The sequence below is a fragment of the Rhinolophus sinicus genome, chromosome 2, assembly GCF_057876585.1.
Source record: "Rhinolophus sinicus isolate RSI-liver-muscle chromosome 2, RSI-T2T, whole genome shotgun sequence".
Lineage (NCBI taxonomy): Eukaryota > Metazoa > Chordata > Mammalia > Chiroptera > Rhinolophidae > Rhinolophus > Rhinolophus sinicus.
In genome coordinates, this window is record NC_142502.1 from 68,636,341 (window position 1) to 68,649,410 (window position 13,070).

At 35.5% G+C, this 13,070-nt stretch overlaps 1 protein-coding gene and 1 pseudogene across 1 annotated transcript in view; both read right to left on the minus strand.

Annotated features, from left to right (window-relative positions):
- Positions 1-13,070, minus strand: part of TTK (TTK protein kinase) — a 68,141-nt gene that overhangs the window by 53,433 nt on the left and 1,638 nt on the right. The gene's annotated exons all lie outside the window — the stretch shown is intronic.
- Positions 10,490-11,715, minus strand: LOC141571677 (annexin A3 pseudogene; annotated as a pseudogene).

Genomic DNA, 13,070 nt, shown 5'->3' on the forward strand with positions numbered 1-13,070 from the left:
ATTCAAAATGGATCAAAGACGTAAGCATAAGACCTGACACAATAAACTGCATAGAAGAAAACATAGGTACTAAACATACGGACCTTGGGTTCAAAGAGCATTTTATGAATTTGACTCCAAAGGCAAGGGAAGTAAAAGCTAAAATAAATGAATGAGACTATATCAAACTTAAAAGCTTCTGCACAGCAAAAGAAACCATCAACAAAACAAAGAGCCACCAACTGAATGGGAGAAGATTTTTGCAAACAGTGCCTCCGATTACAGGCTATTATACAAAATATACAAGGAACTCATACAACTCAACAACGAAAAACCAAATAACCCAATTGAAAAAATGGGCAGAGGACCTGAAGAGACATTTCTCCAAAGAGGACATACAAATGACAAATAGACATATGAAAAAATGCTCAACATCACTAATCATCATAGAAATGCAAATCAAAACCACAATGAGATATCACCTCACCCCAGTCAGAATGGCTATCATCAACAAGACAAATAGTAACAAGTGTTGGAGAGGCTGTGGAGAAAAAGGAACCCTCATACACTGTTGGTGGGAATGCAGACTGGTGCAGCCGTTATGGAAGGCAGTGTGGAGGTTCCTCAAAAAATTACGAATAGAATTACCATATGACTCAGCAATTCCTTCCCTGGGTATCTACCAAAAAAAATCTGAAAACATTTATCCATAAGGACATGTGTGCTCCAATGTTCATTGCAGCTTTATTTACGGTGGCCAAGACATGGAAACAACCAAAATGCCCTTCGATAGATTAATGGATAAAGAAGTTGTGGTATATATACACAATGGAATGCTATTTGGCAGTAAGAAAAGATGAAATAATACCATTTATGATAACATGGATGGATCTTAGCATTATATTATAATGCTAAGCGAAATAAGTCAGACAGAAAAAGTAGAGAACCATATGATTTCACTGATATGTGGTATATAAAACTGTAAACAACAAAAGGTCAAGACAAACAAATGAAGGAACAAAAACTCATAGCCATAGATTTAGGGGTTACCAGAAGGTAAGGGGGCAGAGGGCTCTAGAAGAGGGTAAATGGGGTCTAATACATAGTGATGGAAAGGGAAGTGACTCTGGGTGGTGAACACACAATGTGAGATGTAGATAATGTGTTACAGAATTGTATACCTGAAATCTATGTAGCTTTACTAACAATTGTCACCCCAATAAACTTTAATAAAAAAAATTATGAAAAAAGAAATAATGCCTCTGATCCAACTTTCTTCACCAACCCTCAAGCTCTCTCTCTCACACATATACCTCACTTATCATACACACACATATACAAACAACTCCAGGGGAGAAAGCATTGTATTGCCTTTATCTCCCTGTTCTATAAAACATAAACCACAAGTAAAAGTTTGTTATAGTGGTAAGACAGAATGCTCCGATCGTAGGAAATCCACAACCTCTCTATGAACAACTGCTCACCCAGGTTCCAGGTCTTGTGCCAGTCACCACTTCAACAGAAGCACGTCGATTCTAAGTTGAGAAGAAATCAGAGCTTCTCAAGGCCTTTGCATTTATGACTCATTTCCTTCAACTCTTTCTTCAGAGGTCACTTTTTTTGTAAAGCCTTTTCTGAGCATCATATTTTAAATTGAATCACCAGGTGCCCCACTGTCACCCCAACTCCTACACTGCCTATTTGCCTGCCCTGCCTTCGTTTTTCTCCACAGCACTTACTAATACCGGAAATAGTGTAGCTTTTACTTTTTTAGTTTTTCCTATTCTCCAATAAACTCCTCCACAACAATGAGAATTGCTGCCCAGTTTGTTCACTGCTTTAATCGTAGAACCTAAAACAGGGTCTAACCTAACAGAAGCTACTCAGTAACTATTTATTGAATGAATGAATCCATGGGGTTTATTGTTCTGGCACTAGGTAACATTCATCCTTTTCTTTTTCCAACTAAAATTCAAAGCATAAACCACCTGTTAAAATAGTATAAACCTCTAAAATATTCAGGAACATGATGAAAGAAGGCAGTGGAATGGTAAAATAGAATATATTGGACTAGTAGTTAGAAATCTTCATTTTCATCTTATCTGTCATCGAATCATGATTTTGGGCAAGTCAATTTACTTCCCTAACATTTTAAACTCAGCCAGTTCTATACCTTTTTTAAAGATTAAATGTATTGAGAAAACATTGGTTAATAACATTATATAAATTTCAGGTATACAACTTTATAATACAACATCTGTATCCTACCCATTGTGTGCTCACCGCTCAAAGTCTAGTCTTCTTCCATCACCATACATTTGACCTCCTTTACCCTCTTCATCCTCCCCCACCGTCTAGCCCCTCTGGTAGCTATCATTCTTTTGTTTGTATTTGTTTGTTTGTTTGTTTTGGTCTGTTTTTATTTGTTTGTTTCATATCCCACATATGAGTGAAATCATATGGTTCTTGTCCTTTTCCATCAGACTTATTTCACTTAGAATAATACTCTTAAGATCCATCCATGTTGTCGCAAATAACAGTATTTCATCTTTTCTATGGCTGAATAGTAGTCCATTGTACATATGTACCACATCTTCTTTATCCAATCATCTATCAAAGGATGCTTAGGTTGTTTCCATGTCTTGGCTATTGTGAATAATGCTGCAAGAAATGCAGCACCATTTCTTGAAGAGGCTTTCCTTTCTCCATTTTATATTTTTGGCTCCTTTGTCAAAAATTATGTATGTATGGGTTTATTTCTGGGCTCTAAATTCTGTCCCATTGGTCTGTGTGTATGCGTTTTTGCCTGCCAGTACCATACTGTTTTGATTATTGTAGCTTTATACTGTAATTTGAAGTCAGGCAGTGTGATACCTTTGGCTTTGTTCCAGTTTTATACTCAAAGGGAATATATTTTAAGAAAAACCAAAACCAAAAGCAAGTATATACCATATTGTAAAGTTGATATGCTCCAAACTGGCAGAAAGATGTTATCTGTAGTTATAATCATGTTAAATATGTTTTATCTCACCAAAATATAGGTTGTAAACTCTGTTTGTTTAATTTTTATAAAATTGATCAAAACTTTAAATGAAACAAAACCTGAAATAGATTATTTTTAAGTTATAAAAGAAAAACACACATAACCATCTTTCTATATCTCTTTTTAGGTTCCAGCTTTCACTGTTCTGAGTTTTAAAAATATTACAATACCCTGCAATATAAAAATTGCTTTTATCATCCAGAGTCAGTTCTCCTTCCATCACCATATATCTGATCCCTTTTCCATCTTGATTCTGGGTGGTGAACACACAATGCAATATATAGATGATGTATTATAGAAACGTACACTTGAAACCCACATAATTTTACTAACCAATGTCACCCCAATAGATTCAATAAAGAAAAAAATTATTGCTTTTATCATATGTCATTAGTTTTTAAACTTTTTTTTAAATCTTAGAGTGATAGACTGTATTTTTGCTTTAATATTATTCATTTATTCATTCTCACTCTCCACACATTCTTGCCGCTCAAAAACTTTTAATACATATTATTATGTTCATATTTTAGAATATGCAATCCAGCAATGTTTTGTAGTTTATTAAGAATATTTTAATTTATAGGTTTGTTCTGTATAAGTTTATTAAGAATACTTTAATTGACAGGTTGTTCCATAAGGGTACTCAGTTAACCTATAAATGACAAACAAAACAAAGTAGTTTTTTGGTCCCTGGGATCACTCACATATTTACATTCCATGAGTCCACGGGGTTAGGCTTGGCTAGGAGGCTGAGATGGTTGGCCTCTCTTTCCATGCGGTCTTTCATCTTCAAGGAAGCTAAATGGGATTCTTCATGAGACCATAGCAGTGGTCTAAGAATTCGATGAGTGGCAAGGCCAGAGCATGAATGCGTGGATATTGTTGGCAGACTGTGAAAACTTGGAATGCACATTACATGTTGCTAATCTTAAAAATTTTCCAAAGTAGCCAAATATCTAAATACAAACTACAGATTCTTTTAGTTATTATTATTTTTAGTCTGACTTGACAGTTAGAGATATTTGTGGTATTTCAGTAAATTAGGCTATTTGGTGATCTACAGGCAAAATGTACGAATCCTTAATAAGCATCTGTTTGTACCATGTTGAATGATGTCCCATTGGCCAAATCTGACACATGGCCAAATCAAGCGTGAACTTGGAAGAGGATCCACAAGGGCATGGATGCTAGGAGGAATGATTTATGGGGTATTAATGTGACAATCCACCACAAGGTCTTTGAAAATTGTAATATATAACTATCTTATTTGACATAATTATTTGCATTTAATTATATTATTCCCATTTATTATCAATATTATTTTGTGTTTCATTGAATTTATAGATTTCTGTTAAAGCAGCATTGTTTTTTCTTTTCTTACATTACTCTACTTCAGGATTTCATTAAATGTAAGCAAGTAATTTAACAGTATAATCATAACAATTGCATGGTGAGTCAAATGTTTTAGTACTTTAAAATTTTTTCGTTAGTAAAGAAAGTTATTCATGTCAAGAGATCAAGGAAAGTATAATATTTTAAAACAATTTTTATGGGTAAGGTCCTAATTTTAAAATACTATGTCAAAAATAGAAAACAAACAACAACTGCATACGCCACACTAATCACATCTATAGACTAAACTGGGCCTAAGAGCTTTCAGTTTGCAAACTCTGGCTCCAAATAAAAGTAAATGCTAAAATTAGTATTTTAGCATAACAAGCCAAATTTTGTCCAGATAGGTCTTAAAAGAGTTTAGAATATTAATGTTTTCCACCATCTGCCACTTTCAAAATGAAATTCTCAATGTAATTTGGAAAAAAGATCACCATACAGCAGATTGTTACAGAATCATATACATATTCATTAGTGATAAGCATAAAATTGGTTTTAGTTATACAGTTAAAAGCTATTCAAGAAAACTTGAATGCAAGTCTTTTAGCCTGAATGATTATAATTCAGTGCCAATTGATTAAAATTGGCTAAATCAGGCCTGTTTCATGATTACTGGTAATCACTTTGTTTGTGGAGGTAGGAATGGGATGTGTAGGACCCTGCTACTCATAAGTATGGTCTGCAGACCAACATTAGCATTACCTAGGAACTTGTTAAAAATACGAAATCTTAGGCACCATGCCAGACATACTAAATTGGAATCTATCAATACATTTTGCTGAAACTGACTCCCAAAACTTTTACCAGCATTTCATTTTTGGATTCAACCTAATAGTTTCTCTGAAAGCCTTGTGAAGAGGAACTATGTAGTAGCTTTCTGCTTGCCCTTTCTGACTGCATCACTTCAGGAGGCCCATGACATCAGTTTGTCCCTTTATTGGTCATGTTAACTTGATCATTTGGTTAAGATACCATCTGTCAATGTTCCGTTGTGAAACTTCCTTTTCTCCTATGTAATTGATACGATCTGTGGAGTGATGCTTCAGATTATGTGAATATCCTGTTCCTTAAGAATGCTTCGGCCAAAAATTTTAACATTCATTGACAATTCTAGCCAGAATTACTACAGTGGTTGGAAAATCATGGCTTTTTCACTCTTATTCCATCTACATTTGTTGGTAATCATTTGCGTCAAAAGATACAAATATGGTATCATTTACATTAATTTTTATAGAAATTATGGAAGCTTTATTCTGCTACCTCTAATGTAAGCTACTTCCATTTATTCATATCTTCTCATTGCATAATAAAGTCTGTGATGTAGGAAGCACTAAGTTGGAAATACCAAAATACTGGGTATGGTGCCATTAGCGTCTTTTCTTATTACTCACTTGCAGCTACTCACACGCCATTTCTGTTGCATGATATCAAGGAGAACAGATGCTTTAACATTCATATTCAGTCAGGGCATAAAAAGTATATTTCAGAAGTTGCACATATCAAGCAATAATTTCCTGGTTCTAGTTGTTTTGTAGTCACAATATTTTATTTTTGGCCGACTTATCCTTTTTGACCTTTTTATTCAGCTTTCCTCTTTAGCTCCCACTTTTCTACTTAGAGGAAATAAATGTCTGCTTATTTACATCAGTAATGCTACAAAATTTTAAATCACATTTTTATGTATCAATTATAGTGAATAAAGATTTTTATTAATATCCATCACACCCTATAATCTACTATTTCTTAGCAAGTAAATTAACAACACTTAGTGAATTGTAAATAGCAACCTTTGTGGTGCTTTGGCTTATTGATTTTTGCCAAAGGATTATCAGGAGAGTGGAGACTGGTACTGGTAATTGGACAAAAGATAGGAAGCCTTGTGTGCGTATGTGTAGTGCCCGGCCATTATTTCCACCTGACCCTCAATCCTGCCAAGTTAACAGGCTTTCCCGGTGATGCATGCTTTAGTCTATATTTTCTAAATAAATCTATGATATTTACTTATCCATCCATCCATCTATCCATCCAACATTTGCTACCTATATTGAACATCTACTCATTCCCAGACACTGTTCTTAGTACCACAGATACAAAGATGACTATGATACAGTCTCTACCCTTAAATAACTCTTATTCCTGTCTAGGAATAAACTCACATCTAAGGCAATCTCCTCTCTTTTCTTTCCCAATTATTTCTTCTAAAATGTGAGCATCCGCTTGCCCTTTTCTCCTCAATGCTGGTGCAGATCAAGGCTCGTTTTGAGGACTGTTATTCATGTCTGCTGCTTCTGGGAAGCTGAAAATTGCTGTGCAACACCTCTTTTGCTCTCCTATTAAGACCACTTGTTAGAGCAGCTACCATGCAAAGAACACTTTGTAGGTCTACCAGGTGGCCCCAGGTTGGATACAGATAGTGGCTGAGCATAGCCTTCGCTGGAGCCCCTCCCAAGAGGCCCCAGAACCAACACACCAGGTGGCCAGCTTCAGATCACACCAGAGTATAACCCAATTAGCGCCACAAATGACACACCCAAAGAGTGGATTCAGTAAGTACCTGAGCCCTGCTAAAGTAAATCTTACTCCATGGGGTCAGCCCCTGAAGAATAGCTTGTCTGCTGAAGTCATGGCTAGTCCTCACAGCCAGTCAGCCTGAAGGTCACTCCCACCCACTGACACACTAATAGCTATCAAGGCTCAACTACAACAGGAGATCACACACAACTCACACAAGGGACACCCCTGGAGCACCTGGCTCCAGTGAACAGGGAGTTGCCCTACTGAACCCATGGAACACCTACTGCATAAGGCCACACTGCCAAGACTGGGAGACATAGCAGATCTACCTAGTACATAGAAACAAACAGGGAGGCAGCCAAAATGAGGAAAAAACGAAACATGTCCCAAATGAAAGAATGGGAGAAAATTCCAGAAAAAGAACTAAATGAAATGGAGGCAAGCAATCTATAAGATACAGACTTCAAAACAATGGTTATAAGGATGTGCAAGGGACTTAGGATATGAATAGATGAACTCAGTGAGAACTTCAATGAAGAGATAGGAAACATAAAAAAGGAGATAGAAAACATGGGGAAAAAAAAACACTCAGAAATTAAGACTACAATAACTGAAATGAAGAATACAGTAGATGGAATCAACAGCAGATTAGCCAAAGCAGAGGATCAAATCAGTGATTTGGAAGACAAGGTAGTAGAAATCACCCAAGCAGAACAGTGAAAAGAAAAAAAGAATTTTAAAAAATTAGGATATTTTAAGGGATCTCTGGTACAACATCAAGCGTAACAACACTTGCATCATAAGGGTACGCAAAGGAGAAGAGAAAGAGCAAGGGATTGAAAACCTATTTGAAGAAATAATGACTGAAAACATCCCTAAGCTGGTGAAGGAAATAGATACACAAGCCCAGGAAGTGCAGAGAATCCCAAACAAGATGAATCCAAAGAGGCCCACACCCAAACACACCATAATTAAAATGTCAAAGGTTAAAGATAAAGAGAGCATCAATCCTAAAAGCAGCAAGAGAAAGGCAGCTAGTTACTTACAAGGGAGCTCCCATAAGACTGTCAGCTGATCTCAACAAAAACTTTGCTGGCCAGAAGGGATTAGCAAAAAATATAAAGTGATGAAAAGTAAGGACCTACCACCAAGACTACACTACTCAGTAAGGCTATCATTTAAGATTGACAGAGAGACAAAGAGCTTCCCAGACAAGGAAAATCTGAAGGAGTTAATCACCACTGAACTAGTATTACAAGGAATCTTAGAGGGACTTCAAGATGAGAAAAAAAATATGAATAATAAAATGACAATAACTACATATCTATCAACAATTACTTGCAATATAAATGGATTAAATGCTCCAATCAAAAAACATAAGGGGCTGAATGCATAAGAAAACAAGACCCTTACATATGCTGCCTACAAGAGACTCATTTCAGATTGCAAGGCACACAGAGACTGATAGTAAAGTGTTAGAAAAATATATTTCATGAAAATGGAAACAAACAAAAAAAGCTAGGGTAACAATACTTATACCAGACAAAACAGACTTTAAAACAAAGACTATAACAAGAGACAAAGAAGGACCTAGTAATCCCATTTCTGGGTATTTATCTAAAGAAACCCAAAACACTACTGTGAGGGGATGTGTTCATCCATATGTTGATTGCAGGACTATTTACAGCAAACAAGATATGAAGCCAACCTGGGTGTTCCTGAATGGATGAATGGATAAAGAAGAGATGGTACACATATACAATAGAAGATTATTCAGCCATAAAAAAGAATGAAATCTTGCCATCTGCAATGACATGGATGGACCCAGAGGGTATTGTGCTGAGTGTAGTAAGTCAGATAGCAAAAGACAAACGTCATTTGATTTCACTTATAAGTGAAATCTAAAGAAGAAAATAAACAAATGAAACAGAAATAAACTCATAGATACAGAGAACATTTTGATTGTTGGCGGAAAGGAGGGACCTTGGGGGGTAGGTGAAAGTGGGAAAGGGATTAAGAAGTACAAATTGGTTGTTACACAGCAGTTATAGGGATGTAGGGTATAGCATTAGGAATATAGTCAATAAAATTGTAATAACTATGTATGCTGTCAGATGGGTGCTAGATCTACCGGGGTGATAGATGGGAGGGGCTTGGGGACGGGGTGAAAAAGGTGAAGGGATTAAGAAATACAAATTGGTAGTTATAAAATAGTCATGGGAATGTAAAGTAAGCATAAGGAATATAGTCAATAATATGGTAACAACTATGTATAGTGACAGGTGGGTACTAGTCAGGGGGATAACCTTGTAAATTATATAAATGTCTAACCACTATGATGTACACCTGAAACTAATATAAAATAATATTGAATATCAACTCTAATTGAAAAAATTTAAAGGGGGAAAAGGAAAAAAAAAGAACTAGATGTATTGGCATCCCAAAAATATAACACAAAATGAAAATATTAGACACGACAAAGAAAGAATACACTGGCAAAAGGTATAAACATTTTAATGAATTTGTATGCACCTAGATAGTAATATACAAAGTTAAAATTGTTAGAGGAATAAAGAAGTATTAACAAATCAATGTCATAGTGGAAAACAACCTAATCAACAAATCATGCAGGGCAATCATAGTAAAACTCTACAGAATATTTACAAAAACTGATGCAATGATCCTCAAGGGAAAAAAACTCCATAAATTCTGAAAAGTAAATATCAGAGTGTTTATTCTCTGATCATAATGTAACAAAACTATAAAGTGACAATCAAAAGAGAGCCAAAAAAAAAAAAATCCCCTTCACAGAAAATATTTTAATACTTCCTTTTAAATAACTTGGATATCAAAGGATATCAAGCCTAATATCTCATACTGTTTTCAAAAGTTCTGGGAAGCAGTGAAATTAGAAAATGTTATCATCTTAGCTAATGGAAATTAAGAAAAACTGGATAAGAAATACTGAAAACAAAATAACTAACCATTCAGGTAAAAGAAGGAACAAAAAGAACAAAATAATCCGATAGAAAATAAAATAAGTAAATTTCATCTTAAAAAACAAAAACAAAAAGAAAACTGCCTGACCCTAAAATTTCCCTTGTAGAAATTTATGTCAAGAAAATAATTAGACAAGTTCACAAAAGTGTATAGACAGGAATATTAACAGTCAAAAAGATGTAACAGCTCCAATTGAAATAATGTAAATGCCCATATACCTATATTGTAGTGGCTAAATAAATTATGGTATATCCTTATAATGGAATATTAAGCAGTTGCTATTCTTACATTGAGAAGTGCTCCTGATCTATTGCTAAGTTTTTTTTAAATTATTTTTTTAACAAAGGCAACAACTTTTATTACCTTGCTTTTGCATTTAATGTTTTAGAACTGTACAAAGATTCTCACTTCCTAAGCAGAAATATCATTTGGATAATATTAGCAGATGCTTTATACATACCATTTTAAATTTTCATTTATAAGCTACTACATTATGATGAGGTGCTCTAACATAATCACTTTGAGGTGCTCTAACATAATTTCATTGTTGTTATGGAACAATGAAAATTTCAGTTAAGAAAACAGGTTGCTGCTTACACTTGCTTGTACATTTAAATCTGGTGAGAAAGAAGTAAGCAGAACTGTTGGAAAAGTCCATCATGGGAGCAGGCAACCTTTGGAGATGAAGTTCTTGACTCAGTCATCTTCTCCACATATCTTTAAGAGTGTGATTTCATAGTTTCCAGAAGCATCAGATTTAATTGCTGAATGTAGGGAATAGCCACACCACTTTTTAAACTCTGCTCCAAAATCCAAAAGGTCAATTTCTGATCTGGAAATCATGATTCAGTTCAGAGTAAACTCATCAGTCCCAGCACCCTTCAAAGCTTATGCAGTCTTTCAGCTAAAAAGGCAGGCATGTTCCTTGAACAATGAACTATGGCCATCGGTAAGTCTTCAAAATGCCCAGATAATGCTCCTTTTATGCTGTCCTCAATGTCCTTCTGGCTAATATTTCTGTATTCATCAAATGTTAATTTTAGTTGAGGAAAGCACCTTAAACACAGGATCTCAGTGAATTTACCTTTGTCTGGGCCCCAACCCTTCTCACCAGCATTATAGAGAATTTGGGCATCCTTTTTGGCCAGATGCTCATCCACTTACAGGCTTTCATCTCTTCTACCATCTGCCAGAGTCAACAGAACTTTCTGGAAGTCATCAGATATTTCAGAACTAATGTCATCTCCAAAACGCTTCTTATATACTGTGTAGTAGGCTTGAGAGATCTTCATCTGTCTGCTTGTCCTGGTGGTTAAGATTTCAATCAATGCATCTTCATCTGTTACAGTACCCTTCAAGGATTTCTTCAGCTGCTTCACATCAAACACTGCTGGAGGAGTCACAAGGGCCACCATGAGATTGCCCTTCAAGAAAATGTTTCAGTTTCTTCCGATGTGATGTTTGATATTCCTTAACAATCAGCAGCCGCTGTGCATTCAACCTCTGAGTCAGAATGCTGATGAGTGTATTCTCATCAGCTCCAGTTCCTCTGATTGCCTTAAGAATTGCTTCAGCATCCCCTGATGGGCTAAGGCCTGGATAATCTCGCACTTTCCCTCTGTGTCTAATCCAGAGAGATGCCATGATATCCCTCCCACCTTTGCCTTAAATTCATATCATACTAACTCTGAAGCGCTGCCGCCCGGACTGGTGTGCCAAAGAACCATGAACCAGGTGTGTGCGCTGCACTTTGGAGCTTGAAGCTCGTTCCCTATTGTTAAGTTTTTAAAAAGCAGGCTATAGAATAGCACTATAGTAAATAACCATTGTGTAAAGAAAAAAGGAGTTCACAAAAGCAAGAAAAATCTGGAAAAATACTCTCTATTAGGAATGAAAGATGAGATTATGGGGGATTTTCTTCATCGGATGGATTATTACTTTTCCAATACTCATGAATTATCAGGAGACTCTATCCATTTACTAGAATAAAAATAATTGATTATGAAATAACAAAAAAATAAACATATAAAATATTTTTTAATTAAAGATGGCTGAAGGCAAAGATTGTAATTCCTGTATTATATCATGGATACTACCTATTTTTCATCTTTGTGGAGTGATGGAAGAGTGGTGAAGGGAATAAAAAGACTGGAAATAATAGAGAGCAATTAGTACTACCAATGATTTTCTCCATTTTTTATAAGTATTATCCACTTAGCAAAATTTACTTCTGTAAAATTTAGGGTTTTCTACAGCTCTTTTTATCAGACTACTTCCTTTCACTCATAATTCAACAGATTTCTAAATTCATTTTTCTTGGAAAGCATAGATTACTGATAATATTGACAATGTGCAAAGGTGGAACACTAAGGGAAAAAATCAATAGCTTGATTTATAGTTAGTTCTGTATGGGCTGTAAGGCATTTAATTTTTGTTTTTATATAAAATCATTTTTATTATATTAATAATATACTCTCCCTTAGTTTTTGCAGATAACTGTATCTTATTTGTACTCAATCTACAACAAAGAACTCTCTGTCCTCAAAAGTTTTGAAAATACTACAGATGCTTGTATTTGATTTGTTCTGTCACGATGCCACCAAGGTCTTGGTAATGGCTGCCACTCCAGCTGAGTGGACATGCAAATCTCCTTCCCTTTGCACAAACAGACTAGGCGGGCTTTGGTTTTGGTCAGTCAGTGGTATTTGTAAACCACTTGTGAATTGAGTACTAGACTGTCAGTCTCCACACTAGGTAAAGGGGCTCAAGAGTGGGTAAGTTCTAGGGCTCTAGCTTTTGTGTATGTTTGGACATCTCATCAATGGACATAAACACACTACTCTCCAGGTAGAGTATGGAGGAGATGTAAGTGCCATTCCGGGCTTAAATTTGTCATCACTTGTCTAGGATTTTCTATGTGACAGGCGCCCCCTAGTGAATAGTGGGACTTAAGTTGGCCTGCATTATAAAAGAGAGGCTGGAGAGATATCTGAGGCTGTTTTAACAATTTCACATTTATAAAACAAGTACAGATGTTGAAATTTTGTGTGTGTGAATTGGGATAAGGGTGGAGATCTGTTTTCCATAAAAAGCATCCAGGATTTCACAATATAAGAGCAGTAATCAATTTTGTAGATGAAGT